The sequence below is a fragment of the Sturnira hondurensis genome, unplaced genomic scaffold, assembly GCF_014824575.4.
Source record: "Sturnira hondurensis isolate 20B ecotype Veracruz unplaced genomic scaffold, ASM1482457v3 Scaffold0021795, whole genome shotgun sequence".
NCBI classification, from domain to species: Eukaryota; Metazoa; Chordata; class Mammalia; order Chiroptera; family Phyllostomidae; genus Sturnira; species Sturnira hondurensis.
The window spans coordinates 8,591,017-8,613,065 of record NW_028094426.1 but is presented as its reverse complement, the minus strand read 5'-3'; the positions used below and the strand labels follow the sequence as shown (position 1 = coordinate 8,613,065).

Genomic DNA, 22,049 nt, shown 5'->3' with positions numbered 1-22,049 from the left:
GCTTACTGTGACACATTCACAGTACCGAAGGGTGACGACTTTCACTCTTAACAACAAATACGGTGAACAAAGACATGAATTACCACAAGTGTGTGGACAATTTATAGATGGCCATTTCACTTTATGAGAAAATAAAAACATTAAATTAAGAAATTATATATACTATATGTTCACAAAACTTATAGTGATTAAATTGCTTATTAAAGTATTAATAATTTAATAAGATTAAAGTGAAATATTTGCCTGCAACCTATTAAATTATTTAATCTCTATATTATTAGGGAAGTAGTATGATAGTTAGAAACTTAGTGTATGACAGAAGTAGAAAATAAACAAAATTAGAGGAGCATTCTTGTCACATTGTATCATGAACACAAAACTGTACAAAATCTTTATACTGAGAAGTTATTGTTCATAAAAGCTAAGATAAATCCAGCCAAAGCCAAGGTCTGAACCAAGAACTGAATTATGCTGTATTGTTTCTGAGAGTGCTTTAAAGTAGAAAAGCCTATGGCAAAAAATTGGCAAATCCAGGTTGAGAAGAGCCAAGGTCAGCAGTGCCCAAGGATTAGAGGACTACATGCGAGCCGTGTTTTGTAAGGTGCGCTGAGTCGACCTGACGGAACAGTCACTGGAGAGTACAGTATCATGGACAAGGTTGAGATTTCAGGAACTTGCTTTCAGTGTTACTGATTCTGTCTGACTGACTGGCAGAGAAACTGACTTCAAGCCTCAAAATGAGGCTGGAAAGCTTGGATGATAAGATACCACGCTCAATGTAAAAGTGGAGGGCGTCACACTTTTTAAGTGAGAAGTCATTCAACAGAGCATCAAGTACCAAGAATGTTGCAAAAACTACAGAATGAACTGGGGATACAACAGTGAAGGAGACGTGGTCTTTATTCATACCTGGAAGTCAGAAGTCGTAATGCTCCTTGTTAAATGCTACAGTGGAAATTAGTAGAAGATACTGTGGGATCACAAGCAGCGTCAATCACTACACACGGGCTCAGATGATCAGGAACACTTTTCAGGTGAATAATATCAAGACAGACCTTAAAATTGCATGGAAATTTGCTCTAGATAATGGAAAAATTAAGATGGAGCCCATGTAAAAGCATGCCTGGAGGAGGAGTTATTATAGGGGCTAAAGCAAATATGGAAAGGGACTCTGAGATCTTGAGTCTCATTTTGATAAACTGGCATGGGAGTGGGGTCAAGTAATGCTGGTGAGTTCTTAAGACAGTGCCTTCTATGAGCTTATTCTTTCATGGATAAAGAGCACTGCCTTTTATTAGTCACTGTGTATTACACAATTGGAATAAGAAAAACATACATGCATACACACATATTACCTCTTATAAACATGTTTTAAGTACACACAGAAAAGTTTTTTTTTATTAAAGGGGGTGGAGTTCACCTTGGAGAGTCACCTTGGTACATATGGCTCAGCAAGATTTCCTTTCAAATATTTCGAGATTATCATGAAATATTTGTAACTTTGTTAAGGAGTTCAGGCCCTAAGTGTTATCATTGCAGAACTTTACCTTTAGTAGAAAGTGTAAATTTGAATTTAGTCAATATATGTCATATAATACCAACTTCTTCACACCCATTTCAAAATTTTCCTCCAAGAAGTGATTGCAAGTCAACGACTGATTTACTAAAACAAGTTGTTAACTCAGAAATGACAATAATATGAAATTAAAACATAAATAAAAATGTTGCCATATTTTTTCTTCCTGACCAGATTTCAAGTGGAATGTGTTTAACAAATAATGTTTAAAAAAATGATAAACAAAAAAGCCTATTTATATGAAATTGTGTTTAGTATGGAAAATGACAATATGATAGAATAAAAAAATCTAGATTAGTGAATAAATAAAGGACAATGTTGGGAACTGCTCTGCCTGGTTTCAGGAGTTGTAACCGCCCCCCACAGCTAAGGCTGAGTGAGTGACCTCTGGACTGCGAGCCACTAAGGAGACAAAGCTTGTCTCTGGCAGCAGCACTGCTTCTACTTCAACCCCTGCCCCCAACTCTTGGTCAGGTTAATCAGTGACAGGTAAGACCCCTCAAAGGAGGGGCAACCTAAGCCAGACACGTTCACTTGGGAGGCCCTAAAGGAAGGACTTAGGGGGCTGCAGCAAAGAAGGTGTGATGGACCCTTGCCCTCCAGCTATTCTGACATAGCCTGAGTCCCCATTTCTGTCTGGGAGAAGCACTTCCTGGCTCTAATCCACGTAAACCTAAAAACCTGTGACTGGGAAGGCAGTGCAGCCCTTTGCTGGCTAGAGCAGGTTCCAGGTGATCAGGCCTAAGAAAGAATATGTAAAGTCCTGTGAAGCCTGCTTTGTTTAGAATGTTCTCATTTAAATGATAAGGGTCCAAGCAAGAAGTTTGTTCCTCGAAGTTTTATGACTCTTTAGCTATCTGAACCTGACTGGGAATAAGCTCTCATAGTTCTTTAAATGCTATCTATTGTTTGATCCTTACCTGTATTCTTGTGCAAACGAACCCAATAAAAGCCATTGAAGAAGACATTCTTGGTCCTTCTCCTGCGAGAGATTGACCACCTCTCCCCCCCAAGCAGATCATGTCTTGCTAGTTTCATTTTCATCCATGGTGGATGGGGGTACTTGTGGGCAAAATTGCCCCCACAGGACAAAATGTAAAAATTGTATGACAAAGGAAGTAAAATGTGAGAATGGAAGTAACTCAGCTATATTTTAATATTTCCAAATATTTTTCTCTTATATTTCTCAGAAATTAACAATAGCAAATCTATAGATGTTAATGATAGCATCCTGTTTTGTCTTTTTTTTCACAAACAAATGTGTGTGACTTCCAGGAATTGTAGGATTTGATGTCATCTTCCACATGACATGTGAAAAAGCGATCTGTACAAAAACATAGTTGCCTCGATGGACCACCAATGAGGACTTCATAGAGATGTTTTCTCAATATATGTTCTGTGACAAGAGGTCTATGTGATAAAATGCACCAGGATAAATCGTAAAATTTGTCTATCTTCCCAAATGTGGTTTTGCTTTCACTTATCAGTTTAGTTCAGTCTGGTGAAGAAATGGCCACAGTGCTGACAAAAACACGGAGTCCTCTAGTAGTTGGGCTACAGAAATAGGTTTCCATGAGTGGTCACTATTACATGAGCTTAAAGATAACTGCCGGGAAAATCCAATTTTTCCTTTGATCACTATTTATTTATTCTGGACATTGCACATGAAGGTGGTTTAAGGCAAAGAATGATGGAAGAAACTGGAATTCCAAAGCTAGCAAATTATATCATATAACTATATAATATATGAAGACAAATATTATTTCTATGTTTATATAAATGTCCATTCATATAGCAATGACTGATTTTTTAAAGAAACCACAGTAGAACTTATATAATCAGAGAAATATTAGACTTCAAAGTATTTTTCCTAGGAAATCATACATTTATTTTAAATAATGCTGCTATTTTTCAAATTGCATTTAGAGTCACTCTTGACATTTAAAAAATGCTATTTTATTAGCCACACAAGATAATTTATCTTTCTATGTTAATTAATTAAATCACACGATTTAAAAACCAAATGCTATATTATACAGTGTTATCACCCTATCTTCATGTAGAGTTCTGGCTATAATATATTTTTATTGTTACTGAAAATGATAAATACAAAACACATTCAAAGGATTAAGATTTACTTCTAGACAAGATATATTGATAAATGAATAAATGCATGAAATATTAAGTGCATTGAAACATACATATTTTTTAATTTCAAGGTTTTTTTTTAGAGTTTTAACCTAATAAATCTCAGCCTCAAAAGAATATTCTACAATCTCCAGACTCAGTCGCCTAAGATCAGACTAGACTCCTTTGCAAGCGTAAGTGCCTTTGTGTTTACTCAAAAAACATCAGATAGCTTTGTGGGCATATGTGTAAATAGAAAAAATTGTTATACACATATAAATGAGTATAATGAGCATGTATTTTTACCAAAAGGAAGAGGTTACACTAAGTAGCAAGTAATTACTTTAGTGAAAAACACAATTGCTCTTCAATTTTATTCTATTCTTGAATTTGAGCTGAAAGTGATCTTAGAGACTGTGGAGTCCAACCCATTCATTACCCCATAGGCGAGGAAATGTGGCGCAGAGAAACCCGAAGCTAGAACTTGTCCAAGGTTATGTAGTTGTAAGTCTAACACTAGAATTATGTCCTTGACCACTGGTGCAATATTCTCCCACCTGCACTCTCCTGGTGCAACGCTAACAGAATTCATCTTGTATGAGACTCACATAATATAAGGCAATTTTCAAATGTGAAAGTATAGAATATGTTAATGTGCTTTTGTGGACTTTAAAAAGAGAAAGTAGCACTGTTAACTTTGCTTCACATGCCAGAAGCACTGTACTTTTAAAAGATTACTTATGGGCGATTCAGAAATGTGGATCATTAAGGGAACATCTACTTTCTTTTCTATCAAAGTGATGAAATTGTTTTATTATTTCATGTATCTAAACAGTAAAGTCAGAGTGATCATTTCTCAGTCTATTCACTGTTTTTAACCTTGACAATGATAGTTACTGAAGGCTTTTGATTTATTGTTCATTACCAGCATTTTCACTTGGCTTCATTTGGGGATATTTCCAAAATGTTTTAGAAAACTTTGTTCTTTTCTCTGCATTTTCTGATTGATCGCCTTTTAAAAAGATATTTAAAACACTTAAAATCTTGAGTTGAGTAAAAATAATATTATTTTCATACAAATCATATTATAGAAGATTTCCTTTTGGTAATAAAGTACATTTATTATTTGTATTCAATTGTTTTTTTCAAATTTTGATTAGTTAATAGACTGAGTGTTCTACACTATCTCTTCTTAAATCACAACCCTCAAAACTTAAATTTCCAAACCTCAAAGCTTTGCAGGCGTATTTTGAAGGACATTTCTATGTTGATGCGTCATCTTTCTATACTGACTGACCTTGAAGTGAGAAAGGTTGAGTGAGGGTTAGTGAGAGGACAGGAGAGTCACTTCATTGATACCCAACCACAGTCACTAAATACACACCTTCAAGTGCACAAAGGGAAGGCTGAAGGGAGCAAAAAATGTCTTTCGGATACAATGATAGTTTTAGAAAACTGTGCTTTACTATTATCAAAAAAGATGCAAAATCACAAGGTCTTGTTCAAAGAGGAGTTCGAAACCAGAGGGCTGAGCCAAAGGCAGAGCAGCCTATACAGTAGACTGAACCGCTCAGATTGTAGAACCACCAAAACAAGATCAGAATCAAATTTATATTGAAGGCAGAAAGGAAAGACTTGACCTCTCACCTCTGAGTAACAACTGGCAACATGGAAATAGTGCGATATCTGTGTGGAGACTCTTCCAGACAGAGAAACAGCTTATGCAAAGACTGTTTTTTCCTAAAAAGGGGGTGTGGTCTGATCAGGAACTAAAATGAATCTTTATGTATGGGATGCAGAATGCCAGGATGGGTGGCCGGATGTGAGGAGAATCAGTTCCCGAAGGGTCTCGTCTGCTTTTTTAAGGAATTAATACTTTTTTCCTGAGGACAGTGTGAAGCAATTGAAGAGATTTCTTTGTCATAGGATTGATACAGGACTTGTATACCATAATGAAGATTGCTCTAGATGCACTGTGGAAAACACTGCCTGGTGACATGTATTTGAACTAAAAAGCATTTGTTTTAAGTCACAGGAAACAGGATGGGCAATGTTGGCTTGGACAAGTTCAATGTTAATAAGGTTTGATTGAAGTGATTAGATTCAGGAGCTATTAAAGAGATAGATTTAAAAATGTATTCATGTATTCCTATGTTCATTGCAGTATTATTCACAGGAGCCAAGATATGAAAGCAACCCAAGTGCCCATCAATAGAAAAGTGGACAAAATACATGGTTGTTGTACGTACAGGGGTGGGAAAATAGGTTTACAGTTCTGAGTGTGTGAAACATAACTTATTTTTGTATTGTTTATTTATTAACCATTGTATTATTTGTTTGCATTTTTATATGAACAGCTAGCAACCTAATTTTGCCCACTCCTATCTATACAATGGAATATTACTCAGCCATATACAAGAATAAAATCTCACCATTTGTGACAGCATGGATCAACCTAGTGGGTATTATACTCAGTAAAATAAGTAAGTCAGAGAAAGACAAATGCCACATGATTTCACTTACATGTGGAATCTAAAGAACAAAACACACAAAATGGAAACAGACTGATTAACACAGAGAGTGGACTGATGATTGCCAGGGGGAAGAAGGGCTTGGGAGACTGGATGAAAGAGGTGAAGGCATTAGGAAGGATAAATTGGTAGTTAAAACATAATCATAAGCATGTGAAGTACAGCATAGGAGATATAGGCAATAATACTGTGATACCTCTGTATAGTGCTAGGTGGGTACTGGAAATATTAGGGGAACATTTTGTAAAGTACATGATTGTCTAATCACTATGCTGTACACCTAAAATCAATACGAAATAATACTGAGAGCCCTGGCTCCTGTGGCTAGGTGGACTGAGGGCCAGGCTATGAACCAAAGGGTCCCCGGTTCCATTCCCAGTCAGGGCACACTCCTGAGTTGTGGGCAGATCCCCACTAGGGGGTGCTCAAGAAGCAACCACACAATGATGTTTCTTTCTTCTCTTTCTCTCTTCCCCTCTCTAAAAATAAATAAATAAAATCTTTAAAAAAACAAAAACAAAAATGATACTTAGAGTAAATTGCAATTGAAAATAAAAAATTAATTTTAAAAATAATAATAAAATGTCTTTGAATGTGGTAAAAGGGGGAAATAAAACCAGGATAATGGCTAAGTTTTAAAGTTAGAGAACATTAGTGGCATTTAATGAGAGGGGGAATGTAGAGTAGAAAGAGACATGCTATTTTGGAAAACATGATTATATCAGTCCTTTACGTTGTATGTGAGATACATTCATCACAGTTGTATATATGATTGCCAAATGACAATACGCAATAACAGTTAAATGTATGGGTCTGGAATGCAGAAGAAATACCTGGGACAGAGATATGGGTCTTGAAACTGAGGAGGAGGAACACTGCACGTATATAGTATAGTGGAGCGTTTGCATATAATGGAATACACAGGGTCCAGCGGAAGTCAGGCTTGCTGGAGTGCAATTGGTAGGGTATGTAACTGTCTCATACAAGATGGACAGCAATTGTAACATTTTACTTAAAATGTCATATGGTGTGCTTGAGTGTGATATTGTTATATTACAGAATTACATGCTCATGATATTGTAATAAAACATTTTGTAATAAAAGGGGGCATTTTCTGTGCCAGACCATGTATTATTCATCATTAAAGAGGAATCAAGTACTGACATAAGTTACAATGTAGATGAACCTCTAAAATATTATGCTAAGTGTTTGCCCTGCAAAGAGTAAGAGGAAAATATAGTGTAGTGGTGCAGAAACCATAGAAAGAGTGTGTTTCAAGAAGAAAGGAAAACGAATGGATAAACAGATCGGGTATATACAGTCAACGATATATTAGTCAGCCATAATAACAAATGACACTACAATGTGGATGAACCTCCAAAACACGTCAAGTAAAAAAAGGAAGCCAGAGATAAAGGGCCACATATGATATGATTTCATTTGATACATGAAATATCCAGAATAAATGAATCCATAGAGGCAAAATGCAAATTGGTAATTGTTAGGGCCTAGAAGGGGGGCAGGAATCAGGAGAAACTGTTTAACGCAGAAGGGATTTTGCTTTGGAGTGATGGCGATCCTTAGGAGTTAGTGAGAGGTGGTGGTTTCAAACATTGTGAATAAACTAAATGCCACAGAACTATGCATTTTAAAATAGTTAATTTTACGTGATATGAATTTACCTCCATATTTTTTTGAAAAAAGGAAGATAAATGACAAAAAGAAAAAGCTATTATGAGATCAAGAATGAAAAACACTAAAAAGTTCCCATGTGTGTTTTTTTTTTAAGATTTTATTTATTTATCTTTGGAGGGGAAGGAGGGAGGGAGAGAAACATCGATGTATGGTTGCCTCTATTGCGTCCCCTGCTGGGAACTGGCCTTCAGGGAACTGGCCTTCAGGGAACTGGCCTGCAACCCAGGCATGTGCCCTGACTGGGAATCAAATCCCATGTGTTTTAAAGAGAGCTGTTAGTGGTGCAGTGGGAAGAGGCCAGATGGCGGTGGGTTGAAGCATGAGTAAGATGTTAAGTGGAGGTATCAAGGATTGAATCTGTGAAGAAATTTGGCTGTGGATGAAGGCACATTTCTAGTTGGAGATGGATGTGCTATCCAGGGAAAACTGAGATGGAGCACCTGAAACAGGTTTAACTCTTCCCTGGACTGAAGTAGTAGAAAGGGAGAGGGTGGAGTTCCAGGACCAGCTCTCCGGTCATAGGAAAGACTGTGAATGAAGGCACAGTTAATAAGCTTATGGTGGAGGATTGTATAATTCCCCATTCAAGTCCTTGTATTTTTTTAAAACAAGCCATGAGGGGTAAACTCATCAGCTGAAAGTGAAGAAAGAGAGGATAAGGCAGATTTAAGCAAGTGGAAGGAGTTTCAGAGAGCCTATGTGGTGTTTAAGAATGACCCCTAACTTGACAAAACAGGGCACATTTGGCCCCCCTAGTGTTGAAGAGCAGGGATTTAATTTGGTGAGATGTGGTGTGTAGGGGAAATGGAGTCACTCAGGCTCCCTCACCGGGTCGATGAGTCGTTTTCCTGTAGCCTTAAGAATGGGCCAGCATGAGCAGAATCCTGCTTTGTTATATAATTTCTGGGTATTCTGACGGCTTTGTGTGCAGTTAGTGTATAAGGGAGTGAGGACTTCTCTCGATGTGACTCTTGGCTCCACCCGTGGATCAACATGTCAGGTATTCCCAACAGTGATCCCAAGTGAACCTGTCCGCCATGGAAAGTTGCAAGACCAGTGGATTGTCCGCTTTCTCCTGAGGCTGCCACATTTTGGATATAGTTACAGAGAAGTTGGCTAATCAAAATAATTCCTTTGAGATATCTTCCGCCTTTTGTTTCAATGGCAAACAATGGGAGTCACTGAAGGACAATTACCCTTCTTTCTTACAAGACAGTCTTTGCTCAACTTTTTGTAATGGAGGGTTGGCTGGCATTTCCACGTTGTATTGTTACTGAAGAGCAAGTGGGGGCCTGCTGCCTGCAGCCCCCCTCTAGGCAAAAGTCCAGAGACAAAGGTTTGGTGATAAAGGACAGGAGGCTTTATTCAAAAAGCTACGCAATTTTGGAATGACAGCTTTCCACCAGCAAAGTCACTTAAGCCTACAATTAAAGCGGAAATCTTTTAACTCTTGAGTTCCCCTATCATTCTCCCTGTTAGCTTTTATTTATCTTATTTCTATAGGGTTAGTTTACAAACTAAAACAACATACGATACAAAAGCTACGTCATTTGGGGAGAATGGCAGGCTTCTGCCTCAGACCCTGTCCCCTCTAGAACAGCCAAAGAGGAATGAGGCTTCCACGCTCTGCCAGGCCAGCCCAATCCTAGGCTGTGCTCAATTCCTTCTAGCGCCCTTTGGGAAATGCCGGCGGCTGCAGCACCATTATCCAGGCCTCCTCCAGGAAGAGACCCAGAGAGCCAGTCTCTGCCCTCCTTTCATTGGAAATCTCCTGGCCCATAATTCCATGCACTCTGGAGGCATACAGGGTCTCAGCCAATCCTATCCTAGACTGTTCAGAATCGCTCCAGGCAACTTCCTCCTACAGCTCCTCCCTGCTCCTCCCCAGGGATCTGACCAGATCTCTCTGTATCAATATTACAGTGTACACTTTCATATGCATCACATCATTTGATTGCCAATACAACAAAATGGCTTTATTATGAAAATCTCCATTTGATGGTTGAGAAAAGATAGACTCAGGGAGGTTGACATGTGTTAAAGATTCCACATTGGCTTTCTGACTACTAAAGCCAAGCTTTGAAGCACTTGCATGAAGCTTCCTAACTATGTTTGATTAAAGTACCGAAGGTGGAATTTACCGGCATACAAACCGAAGAGACAAAGACGACTCCTCACCTCTGCCGGAGGCAGCCTAGATTGCACACAAACGAGAGAACGGAGGTTTCTACGGAATCTGACAAATAACAAGGTTAGATGCAATACATAAAATATATATTACATCTTAAAAGAAATCAATCCTTGGTTCCACAGCTCAGAATAGCATCTTTTTTCCTGTTGCAGCAGAGGATGCGCTGGCATTATATCAAACAACAGTTAGTGAGCGAAAGTAACCGAATGCAATATATTTACCGACAACAGTGCCAGGGCTTTTAGGGCACGGTATTGATTTACTTCTTTCAAAACCAAAGTGACAGCAAAAGGGGGGGAAATCACATGATTCAGGGAAGATATCTGAGGATTTAAAAGTGGCAAACACAAATCCATTAATTTCAAAGTGGGTCAAAAGACAAACCAGAAAATTGTAGACTAGTGAATCACTGAATTCAACATCTGTTACAGGGAAAATACAAGATAGTCTGTAAGGGAGAATGTAGGAGGAAAGGAGTCAGGGAAGAAGTTGGAATAAGGAGAGCTTTATGAATCTACAGCCCAGCCAGTAAGTACAGAGATTTTCCTCTTACCTGCAGCAGTAAGTTATGGCTTTGATCTTTTATAGTCAGCAGACATGCATACTTTATTTATTTGTGATTTTTAGGGTATTTGTAAAACTACTTCAAAAATTTACCTATCGTTGGAAAGCCATCGGAATAAAACCAGACCTTCTTTAGTCATTTCTCTCTGTATCTCAGTGTGGCTCAGAGAACGCACCTGCTGAGATCTAGAATGGGCGAGGCTACTGTGTTCCTGCTGTTTCCTACAGACTCTGCCCTGGGGTATGCGTTAAGGTTTGTTTTAATCAGTTCACAGCTTACCTGGCCAAGTTCCTTTCCACATCCTCTCCTGCAACATCAGGGAGAATGGGTATGGGGAGACAGGGGATTCCTGAATGGCTAAGTCAGTCCTGGAGATGAAGGGGGGATAGGTCCTTGAGGCTAGGTCCCATGCAATTCAACCTTCATTTAGTCGCTAACAGTCGATTACGATTGTTGCTGCACTCCCATAGTAATGCCACCACTCCAAGTAATGATGAGGCCATCCATTGAAAACGCCATTTTTAAAAATAAGGGTGAAGTAGAAGAAACTTTTCAGTTTGTTCACTAAACCGTAGCTCTTTGTTTAACAAAGTACCCAAAATGTTATTGTTGGTAGAGTTGTATTTAATAATTTGTTTCTTTGTCACATTAAAATATTACTGTTTTTTTCCTTATCAGTCTTGAACAGAATCTGTAATTAGAGTTTCACTACCTTATAACACTCAACAGTGGTGCATTTTCAAAGTGTGCCAAGACCTCCTGTTTATTGAAATGTGCCCAGGCTAGCCTCATTTTAAATTTTCTGAATCAGAATCTCTAGAATCCTAACACCAAAATCTGTTTAACAAGATCCTTGGGTGACTTTTAGAAACATTAAGTGTAATATCCATAGAGGAAAGTGCATGTTTTACAACTTTACAGTGTGCCGAGACTTCGCATTCTGAACACACCCGTATAACCAGCACTTTGATCAAAAACACAGAATGCGACAAGCACTTTTTGATGCTGAAAAGAATACCTCTTGACTATAGCCAGAAACCTCTTCAGTAATAATACTCCTCGTCACTGTCTCCACTAAGGAAAATCATTGCCTTGATTTGTAAAAGCATGTAAGTTTCACCTGTTTTTGTAATTGATATGAGTTCAATCAAACAGGATGTGCCCTTTGGATTGGCTTCTTTACCTTGACATTATGTTTGTAAAAACTGATCTGTGTTTTTTCCTGTAGTTTTACTGCATTATTTTTCTCATTGATAAATACAATTTATTGTGAATACACCGTGACTTGTGTAGTCATTCAAATTTTGATGGACAGTTGGTTAGTTTCCACCTGTTTTAGGTAATTTTGAATAGTGTCACTACAAACATTCGAGTGCACTTTTTTGCAGTGTGTATGTTTAGAACATCAAAGCAAAAATTGCACCAGACAAAGAAAGGTAAGGAATACCATATTCAAGGTTATTGCAACAGAGGCCAGAATGCAGTCTCAACCCAACTCCACTGAAATAGCAGCAGTCTAAAGAGTTAGTAAATTTGGGGTGAGAGATTGTATGCTGGTGGCACCCAATCGCCTTCAGAACAGGAGGTAGTTCTCCAAAAGGGACTGCCGGCTAAAGGTGCTATCGTCCTTGTTGGTTGCATTTCAAGAGGATGGTTCCCAGGTCCTCAAGAAAGATAGACGGGGGGGTTGTAAAGCTGGCAAGAGGCTTTAGAAAAAAAGTTTACATCTCAAAGATGCAAAGACAGCATTTAGATAACAGGTTTTCTAATGTAAATGCTCTAGGAGAGGAAGGTCAAGGTCAAAGAGTAAGGAAGAAACCTGTTCAACATTGGGGCGAAAAAACTGAGGGAAATATTAAGACCCTCTTGGTCAGTAATATATATAAGAATGAAATTGGCTGGTCATAGGTTACACAAATGTTCATCTTTAGCAGATACTGATGTACATTTTCCAAAGTTGTATTAATTTATACTCTTTTCAATAGTAAGGAAAGTACTGATTACTACACATCTTCACCAAAATTTGACATTTTGTCTCTTTTTATTTTTCATTGTATCTACATATTCCTATTTAATATGTGGTTTGTAGCAGTTGTGGGCTTTAAAGTTTTATATAAGTTATCCTCATGAATTCCAGACACACTCTTATAGGTTTCCTCCTTGGATAAATTAGATGAAAATATTAATAAAATATGTAATAGACACTGAACCATCATTGCATTTCTAAATTTTATATTAAAATAATTTTAGATACTGTTGAATTATGTTTGATAGTAAAGATTATTTCACTAATATTCATGAGTGAAATAAGTCCGTGATATCTTACTCAGTGGTTAGGTATTGATGCCAACATTGATATAGAAATATTGACAAACTTGCATATCATTTGTGAAAAGAAGATAAGCTAATCATTCCTATGTTGTTCCAACATAGGAGAATGACACAGTCTCCTTCAGCAGGCATCTCAGACCCTCAAAAAGTTCTCCCAGGATCTCATTTACAGTTCAAAATACTCTGCAAAGTTCTTTATTGGAATCACCATCAGCTACCTATTATATTTTCATGAAGCAGATTGATGATCTGAAGTTTATTCTCTTTCAAAGGTGATTTTAGTTTTGGGAAAAGCCAGAAATCACAGGACACCAAATCTGGGCCATATGGAGGTTGAGTCACCTGGGTGATCTGATGTTTTGCAAAAATCTCTGCACAAGATGTGATGCACGAGTGGGCACATTGTCGTGATGAAGCTGCCAATCATTAGTTGACTGTAGCTGTGGCCATTTTTGTTGTATTGCATCTCTCAACCATAGAAGAATATTGAGGTTGGACTCCTTTTTAATTGTTTGGTCTGGAGAGGTGTGCTTGTAATAGAAAACTTATAATAAAAAATATGGTTAAAGTTATCTTAATCTTGCTGTGACCTTACTGTGTGCCTTTGGGTGTGGAGAACCAGGTGACTTCCATTGGGATGACTGGGCCTTTGTTTCCAGATCACCATCATAGACCCACGATCCCTCTCTGGTTTTGACCTTCTTGAGGAAATCTGGTGCATTGGTAGTGATTTGGATCAAGTCATTAGCGACTGCAGCACGATGTTCTTTCTGTCCTGTTACCTCAAGCTGAGGACCAAATTTGGCCACGACACCTTTCATGCCAAGATCCTGTGTCACAATCTCAGACACAGCAGTTTTTGGAATCTCCACATCAGCGTCTAGTTCTCTCACTGTCGGTCACTCATCTTTGGTGGTCGCAGTCCATACATGTTCCACATTCTCAGGTGTTTTGCCTGTTGCAGGCCTTCCAGGATGTGGGTCACTTTCGACGGGTTCTCAACCGTCTTTGAAGCATCTGTGCCACACTTTTACTTGTGCTGCACTCATTGCCTCATCCCTGAAAGCCTTCTGAACTATCCAAATAGTTTCTTCAGAGGAGGGTTCAAGCTTAATGCAAAATTTCATGCAGACTCATTGCTCTCCTGGCTCTGTAATGTGACAGCCACACAGTATACATTCTTATTCAATGACACCTACTGATCCCATTGATTAGTACAGTGAAGTTGTCATTGCTAAATCGTGCACATTCCAGTCCACTCTCCTTGGCCTTCAGGTTACATGGATGCCACACAAACTGTTCTTGTTACATTAACAATGGCTGGACTTTTTCCCGGACAGTCCTCATATAATCAGGCTCCATACTTGAGCATGTAATAGACATAGAAAGCCTATTTCTTACAACACTCTTTCTTTTCTTTTATTGTAAATACATGACATTTTTTTACTTCTCCAAGATCATAGAGAATTTTTGGTACTACTCCAATCAATAAAAGAGGAACTCCATTGAGACCCAATAGCCCTGAAGTTTAGGCAGAAGGCTACACATGAGCTGAGGAAGTGGTGGAGGAGCCTTATTCAACCTTCTCTGGGGGGTGCAGGTTGTTGGTGTAACTCTCCTTCTGGGCAAACTGGCAGAGGAGGGTCTGTGATGCCACCATGCAAACAAGGCACCAGGTGCAAGGTGGACTCTTCCTGCATACTGTAGTCGGTGAGAGTGTGGCCATCCTCCGGCTGTTTGCTCTCAAAAGCCAGGCTCGGCTGATCAGGCTTGATGCCCTCCTTGGCTTTTAGCTTTGATGTTTTTGGTAGTGTCACCGGGCTCAACCTCGAGGGTGCTGGTCCTGCCAGTCAGAATCTTCACAAAGATCAGCATTTCTGCTGAAGAGGCTGCTCCCCACCTCTTTGAAGAGAAAAGGGCCCCTTTGTGTCTGTTTCTTTTTAATGGCTAAGGTCCTTTAGTACTTTAAGGCCACACATTAGATGACCGTATAACTCTGATGATCGTATAACTATGACAGAACCCAGTATTTGCTTATCCACAGAAACATTCTTCCGCTGTTCACTTATTATACAAACTTTGATTTCATTAGAGTGTCAGTGAGTTCCATGCTGGCAGATCAGTGCAGCCATTATTGACTAAGGTTCCTTATAGGAGCAGCTCCTTTTCCAGATTTTCTTAAATTTTCCTAAATTTTCTTGCAGTTCTGGTCAAGAGAGTAAAAAGTTAGATCTTCCAGGGAGTGTCTACATAAGTTTTTTCTTCACTGTTGAAAAGAAGAAACTTGACTAGAGGTCTCTTTTTGCTACCGCCCTAATTCCTGACATTGAATGTGACCGATAACCCATGGAAACGCCAAGATCTTTAAAAGCGATCTCAAAAAAATCCCAAGTTTCACCTTCACATTTCCATTTTGGTCCAGTAATAAAATGACAGCAAAGTGAATAATTAGTAACTCTCATTAAGGAAGATACTATAATTGTTTTGCTTCATGTCTAATAATTTCCCATTACTTACATGGATGCGATTCAATAAATATTAATTAAACAAAGCAATTGATTGTAACAACCAGTTCACTTTATGGGAGACATATTCTAAAGTGCTTTATTTAATTCCTCAAGATGAATTAATTCTTCTTGCTCCACTATTTTTAGACACCATTTCACCCATTTTGTGAAAATTATTTCTTTATTCCATACACTGCAGTTATCATTACGTATGTTCTGACTCTCCCGTTAGCACGACCCGTGGAACTATGTCCCAGTAAACTGGATATAAACAGAATAATGTGCACAACTCCTAGGTCATACTTGTAAACAGGAAACAGCATGCTCTTCATTTCTTCTCATCCTCCTTTCCTACAACTCTGGAACATGGATGGAGTACCGGAAAGTTAGCTTTGACCCTGTGAAGACTGAAAAAGTACGCTAAGGGATCCAAGCCCCGGGTGCCTCCGTGGAACCTTACAGCCTGTCTGCCCTGCCTCTTCCACCTATCACTTCGAATGCCCTGCCATTACAAAAGCCATTTCGAAATCCAGATGTCACCTAATGAAAGATGAAGGAGAAATCCTGGAAAGCTGAGGATTTCCCCCAAGGAAACTGTATTCATCTGGAAGTGACTAGGTTATATCGAAGCTGAAATGCTGGTGTTATTTATCTGCTTCTTAGCAGAAAGAGAAGTCTCTAATGGAATTAAATTCAGTATTGTGAAAAAATTTTCTGCACATCAGAGTTGTGACTGTGGACTTTAAACTAGATTAGCACACAATAGATAATTTATGGAATTATAAGAATCTTTCAGCACTGCAATTTAAACTTGGGTGCAGACAGGGAGGAGACAGGAGCTCTGCTCCGCAGGCAGTGCTAGTAGGAGAGAAAACAGTATAAATGGGTAATTGACATTCATTGTAGTAAGTGCGCATCATAAAAATGTGAGTAAAGGGTTTAGCAGACACACCCGACAGGGAGAAATCAATTGAATCTCGGAGAATTAGAAACATCTTTTAAATCTGATTATTTCAAATACTTCTGATAACATTGTCAAATGTTAGGAAAAAGATGCTTAAATCCTAGGTGTCATCCTCTTATTAGAGAACTATTCAGGAAAAGGAATTTGAAAGAGCCTGGCAATCTGAAGATGATCTTGGAGCTACTTGAAAGAAATAATTTCAATTATGGCTTTGACATTCGTATTCATCTTATGTGTCTTTAATAGCAAGCTATCACATTTTAACACAATTATGTCGAATATAAACTTGCTTAAAAATGAGACAACACATTTCTCCAAACAAGCTGCTTTAGTGCCTGTTTTCTTGGTATCTATTGGTAGCTGTATTGCAATAGAGATTCTTTTGAAAGATGATCGTGACGGAGACCAGATTCACGGATGTGAAACGGCAGAGCCAGGAATTTCTCCCCTGTCTATCTGTGCTTGGCACTCTGACTGATATTTTCCTGGGCACAGCAGAAGACACATCGCTTCCATGTCACAGGCCAAATTCAAACCAGTAACAGCCATTCAAACATTACAGTCTCTTAGCTATTGTATAAAGTTTATAAAGGATTGAGGGGTGATTATATCCACTTATTTTCCCCCTGTTCATGTTTAATAGGAGATGGATAAAGGAGGAAAGGGAATCTGAGTGTTGCATAAATGTAATGATAAGGGAAATAACATGCACAGATTGTGGCAATCCACTTGGAAAAAAATCCAAACTAATTTTGTTCTATTTCTTCTAAGCCATCTGAGAGTCTTTCTGCATTTACCAATATGGACTAAACGATGCTGTGATTGAGTTCATGGGAAGATGGCAGCACATGTGCAGATGAAAGCACAGACAGATATTTATGAGAAACTCGGTTTCTCTATAACAGAGGGAAAGTTTGTTGTTATTTTGAGATATATTTGTTCATGTTTAAAATTGGAAACTTTGAAGAATATGCCACTTACTCAAACATGCTGCTTTTTCTCAAAAAAAAAAAAAAAGAGAGAAACAAGTTTTTCATGCGAGGTGGTTGTTAAATGTTTTGGCCAGTGCAACCTTTTGTCTCCCCAGCTGCATGGATCACCTTTGCAATATGTTCCTTTTGTCTGCACACTGGGCTTCAGTGCCTCCTTGGGGGTGGGGGAGTGCGTGGAGGGAAACCTGTTACTTTGTTACCCTACGACCAGATTGTTTCAAGTCTGTGTGCATATTTTATTTCAAAGTTGTCTTAACTCTTGGCTTTCTTTTCTTTCTTGCTTGCATATTTCTGCCCATCCTAAAAAAATAAACATAGTTCAGAACCAAAAATAAGATACATTATTAATAAATCAAATTCTGTAAATCTCTTCTGTTTATTCTTAAAATTGCTCTGTAAGATAAAAAATATACTGGCCTTTTATGTTCCATTTGCAAGCGTATCAAATCTTCTCTTTATGAAAATGTAGTTTCCATAGTTTACTTCCTTTTCTCAGTAGGTGTTACAAATTTCCATTTTGTGGGCATACAATCTGTATTTCTGTTTACATATAGTTTATGTTAATTGTAATTTATAAATGTATATTCTATGTACACATTCATTAAGATAAATGTGTTCTAATTATTTTCATGAGCAGTATTTTGTTAAATAGTTTTGGGTTTGGCACCAGTTCAGATATAGAAACAGACTCTGAGACAGGAAAGGTAGTCTGTCCTTGCAGAGAGCTAGGCCTGTAGCACCATGGTCATGGGCATAAAGACAGTCTGGCCCCTGCAGGCCAGACTGGGCTCCGGCGAGAAGTGGAGCCACAGAGGAGTCCAAGATCACACAAGAGTCAAATGCATGTTCTTTAGTTTACACAAGATGCCAACAAACCTCAAGTCTGAAGTGGCCTCTTCAGCTCACCCCAAACAGAAAAGAAATGCTTTAAAACATTATTTTATAAGAACAGGGCTCAAAATAGAAACTGCGTTTTCTCATTATTACTGTGGGTGTATGTTTTTGCCAGATTAGAATCAAGCTTTTAAAGTTTCTGTTATAGATTTTATCTTTAAAATGTCACATATTTTTACTACATAAAATTTGGAAAATATGTAAGTATGCAGAGAGAGAGAGAGCGCCCTGGCTTCAAGACAAAGCTATCCTGAACTTCTAGCCTTATAGACTTGCAGTATCGTTGCAATGTACGTGGGCCTCTGTGTGCTGTGTCTTTTGGGAAGTGTGTCCAGAAACATCGTCAGGTTCTCAGTATGCAAAAATTTTTCATAATATTGTTATTATAAAATGGGTTTCCTTTGCAGCACAGTATTTCACTTGCAGAGTTATACCTAATATTTTAGCCAATCCTAGTTGTTTATAATTTTATAAGTCCTATTATTCTACTTTATGAAAATTTGTCTGAAGGCTATTAGTCATTCTCACATAGTACTGTTTGAAAGGGTCTGTTCACACACAATCACAGGTGTTGGGCATTATCACCACACAGTGTTTCACAAATTGTTGAAATAATATCTCATTTTGGTTTTAATTTCTATATTTTGGTTTCCTACTATTGCAAAATTAAAAAAAAAACCTTGAGTCTCCCTTGGTTGTGGTGCAATAACCTACCCTTTGATTTGCCTGATGACGCCGGTCCATTCTCTCACAATGTGCACATTTACAGCCACTTTGTAGACCAGTTCTGTACAGTGGGGACCATGCCTGGTGCCGGCCCCCACGGAGCTTACAGCCCCATGTGCCTCCTAAACAGTAAATATTAAAAATATTTTATTTTTATTACTTCTCTGAAACAAGTGAATAAAAAAGTAAGATAGAAAAAATAATTACTAATTAAAACATTATTTGTAGTTAAATAAAGTATATGCATACACAAAATTTAAAATATACAAAAGTATATGCTGTTTAAAGTATCTTTTCTCTCTCTCAAATATTACTGTAAAATCAATATTCAATTATTTTTTCTATATATCTTCACAGATATTCTGTGTGTATAAGACCTTTAAAAATACATGAACTGACTCATTCACCTTTCCTCATTGTGTAAATTTTATTTGAAGACTGTTCTCATTAGTGTATATTGACCTGCTTCATTCTTTTCAATAGATACATGCATTCCACAAACATTTCACTATATGGTGGCAACTTAATTTTTATAACAGATATTCTATTAAATCCTTTTCTTTGTTTTGATAAAAAGTGTTTGCTTTGAGTTCTGAAGTCATATTTAAATTATAGTGTCTGTCGTTATATTCTTCTTTTTTATTGATTTTTTTGTTTGGCTTATTTTGCAGTATAATTTATAGAGTTTGTATTTTGTTTCAGTAATATTTAGGCTAATAGAATATATTTATACTAATAGAATATATTTATGCATTTATTACTTGATCATTACTTGTAAATGATATATTTTAATTTCCAGCTATGAAATATATTTCTTCTAAACTATTATTGGTAATGTGACTTTTTCAAAGTTGATTACTTTTTACCACATAGGTTTTCTCAGGGCTTAACAACTTTTTCTTTGTAAATTTAAGCTTATATTTAAATTTAATCTATGCCTGACTTCTGCAAGGACTTTATATTTTCTCATTTTTCTAATAATCACAACAAAAGCAATAATAATACCACAAAGATATTGATTAAGTTGCTTAAAATATGTACACCAATTTGACAAGATTTAAAAACTTGATGATATTGTCTTGTAATTCTTAGATATGGCACATTTTGTCCATTCATTTAGGTCTCTTACATTAGGCCAGCAACATTTTATAGTTTTGAGTATAAAGGTTTTAAACATATTTCATATGTTTATCTCTAACTTTAGGGTTTCTAATTCAAATGTAAATTATACACACATTCAAATTTCTATCTTTTTTGTACTGCTATGTAGAAATGGACTTTATTTTTAGCATTGATCTTATTTCCTGTGACTTTGCTAAGCAGCTCTTGACAACAGTATTTTTTGTTGTTTTATCTTTGGAATTCTAGATAATCAGCACATATGCAAACTTATAGTTTCATTTGTGCCTCTCTTTGATTCAGCTGTCTATAAATTAATTTCTCATGTGGTGTTCTTTCAATTTAAAAAGTGTTTATTGAATTTATTGGGGTGGCATTGGTTTGTAAAATTTTGTAAGTTTCAGGAATAGAGGGAACACACCTCAGCACAATAAAGGTCATATGTTACTAATCAAAAGCCAACATCATACTCAATGGGCAAAAACTACAAGTGTTCCCCTTAAGATCTGGAGCAAGACAGGGATATCTGTTTTCACCACTCTTATTCAACACAGTACTGAAAGTCCTAGCCACAGCAATCAACCAAGAAGAAGAAAGAACAGGAATGAAAATTGGAAAGAAGTGAAACTGTCATTATTAGCACATGACATAATACTATATAGAGAGACTTTATAGATGGCACCAAAAACCTGCTATGACTGATAAATGAATTCAGTTAAGTACCAAGATACAAAGTAAATATCATGGAATCAGTAGCAAATTTATATACCAATCATAGGCTATCATAAAAGGAAACTAAGAAAACAATCTCATTTAAAATTGCTTCAGAAATAATAATGAAATACCTTGGAATAAATTTAACCAAGGATGTAAAATATGTGTACTTGGAAAATATAAGGCACTGAAGAAAGAAATTAAAGAAGATAAATAAGTAGAAGTGTATACTTTTTTCATGGATAGGATGAATTAACATCATTAAACTGTGGAAAGCAATCTGTAAATTAAACATAATTCCTGTAAAGATACCAATGGTGTATGCTACAGAACTAAAACAAATGTTCCAAAAATTTATATGGAACCACAAAAAGACCCCAACTAGCCACCACAGTCTTGAAAAGAAAAAGTTGACGGAATCAAGCTACTTGATACAAAACTATCTTATGAAATCATAGTAATCAAAACAGCCTGGTACTGGCATAAAAACAGATGTAAAGATCAATGCAATGCAGTAGAGAGATCAGAAACAAGCCCATGCCTTTACTGTCAGTTAATATTTGGCAAAAAGAAGATGAGAAGATACAATGGGGTAAAGGCAGTTTATTCAATAAATGGTGTTTGGAATATTTGACAGATAGGTGCAAAAAAAGAAGAAGAAGAAGAAGAAGTAGAAAGAAACTAGACTATCTTCTTATACCATACATAAGGATAATTCAAAATGGATCGAAGAGTTGAATGTTACACTCAAAACTGTAAACACTCTAGGAGGAATTATAGATGGAAAATCTCAGACAGTCTTTGAAGTGATATTTTTAATTTGTCTCCACGGGTAAAAACAAAAACAAAAACAAACAAACAAATGGGACTATATCAAATTATCAAATTTTTGCACAGCAAAGGAAACCATCAACAAAATAAAAACCCAGTGAATGGTAGAATATTTGTCAGTGATATACCTAAAAATAAGTTAATACACACAATTTATAAAGAACTTAGATAATTCAACAACAAAAAGCAAACAATCTAACTAAAAAGTAGGCAAAGGATTTGAATAGATACTTCTCCAAAGAAGACATACAGATGGTCAATAGACATATGAAAAAATATTCAATTT

General features: G+C 37.1%; 1 long non-coding RNA gene across 1 annotated transcript; it reads left to right on the top strand.

The window, feature by feature from the left end:
- Positions 1-10,503: 10,503 nt before the first annotated feature.
- Positions 10,504-17,759, top strand: LOC118978473 (uncharacterized). Its single transcript, XR_005064715.1, has 3 exons — positions 10,504-10,648; positions 12,059-12,121; positions 17,259-17,759. It is a non-coding gene; the product is annotated as an uncharacterized LOC118978473 (long non-coding RNA).
- The last annotated feature ends 4,290 nt before the right edge of the window (positions 17,760-22,049 follow it).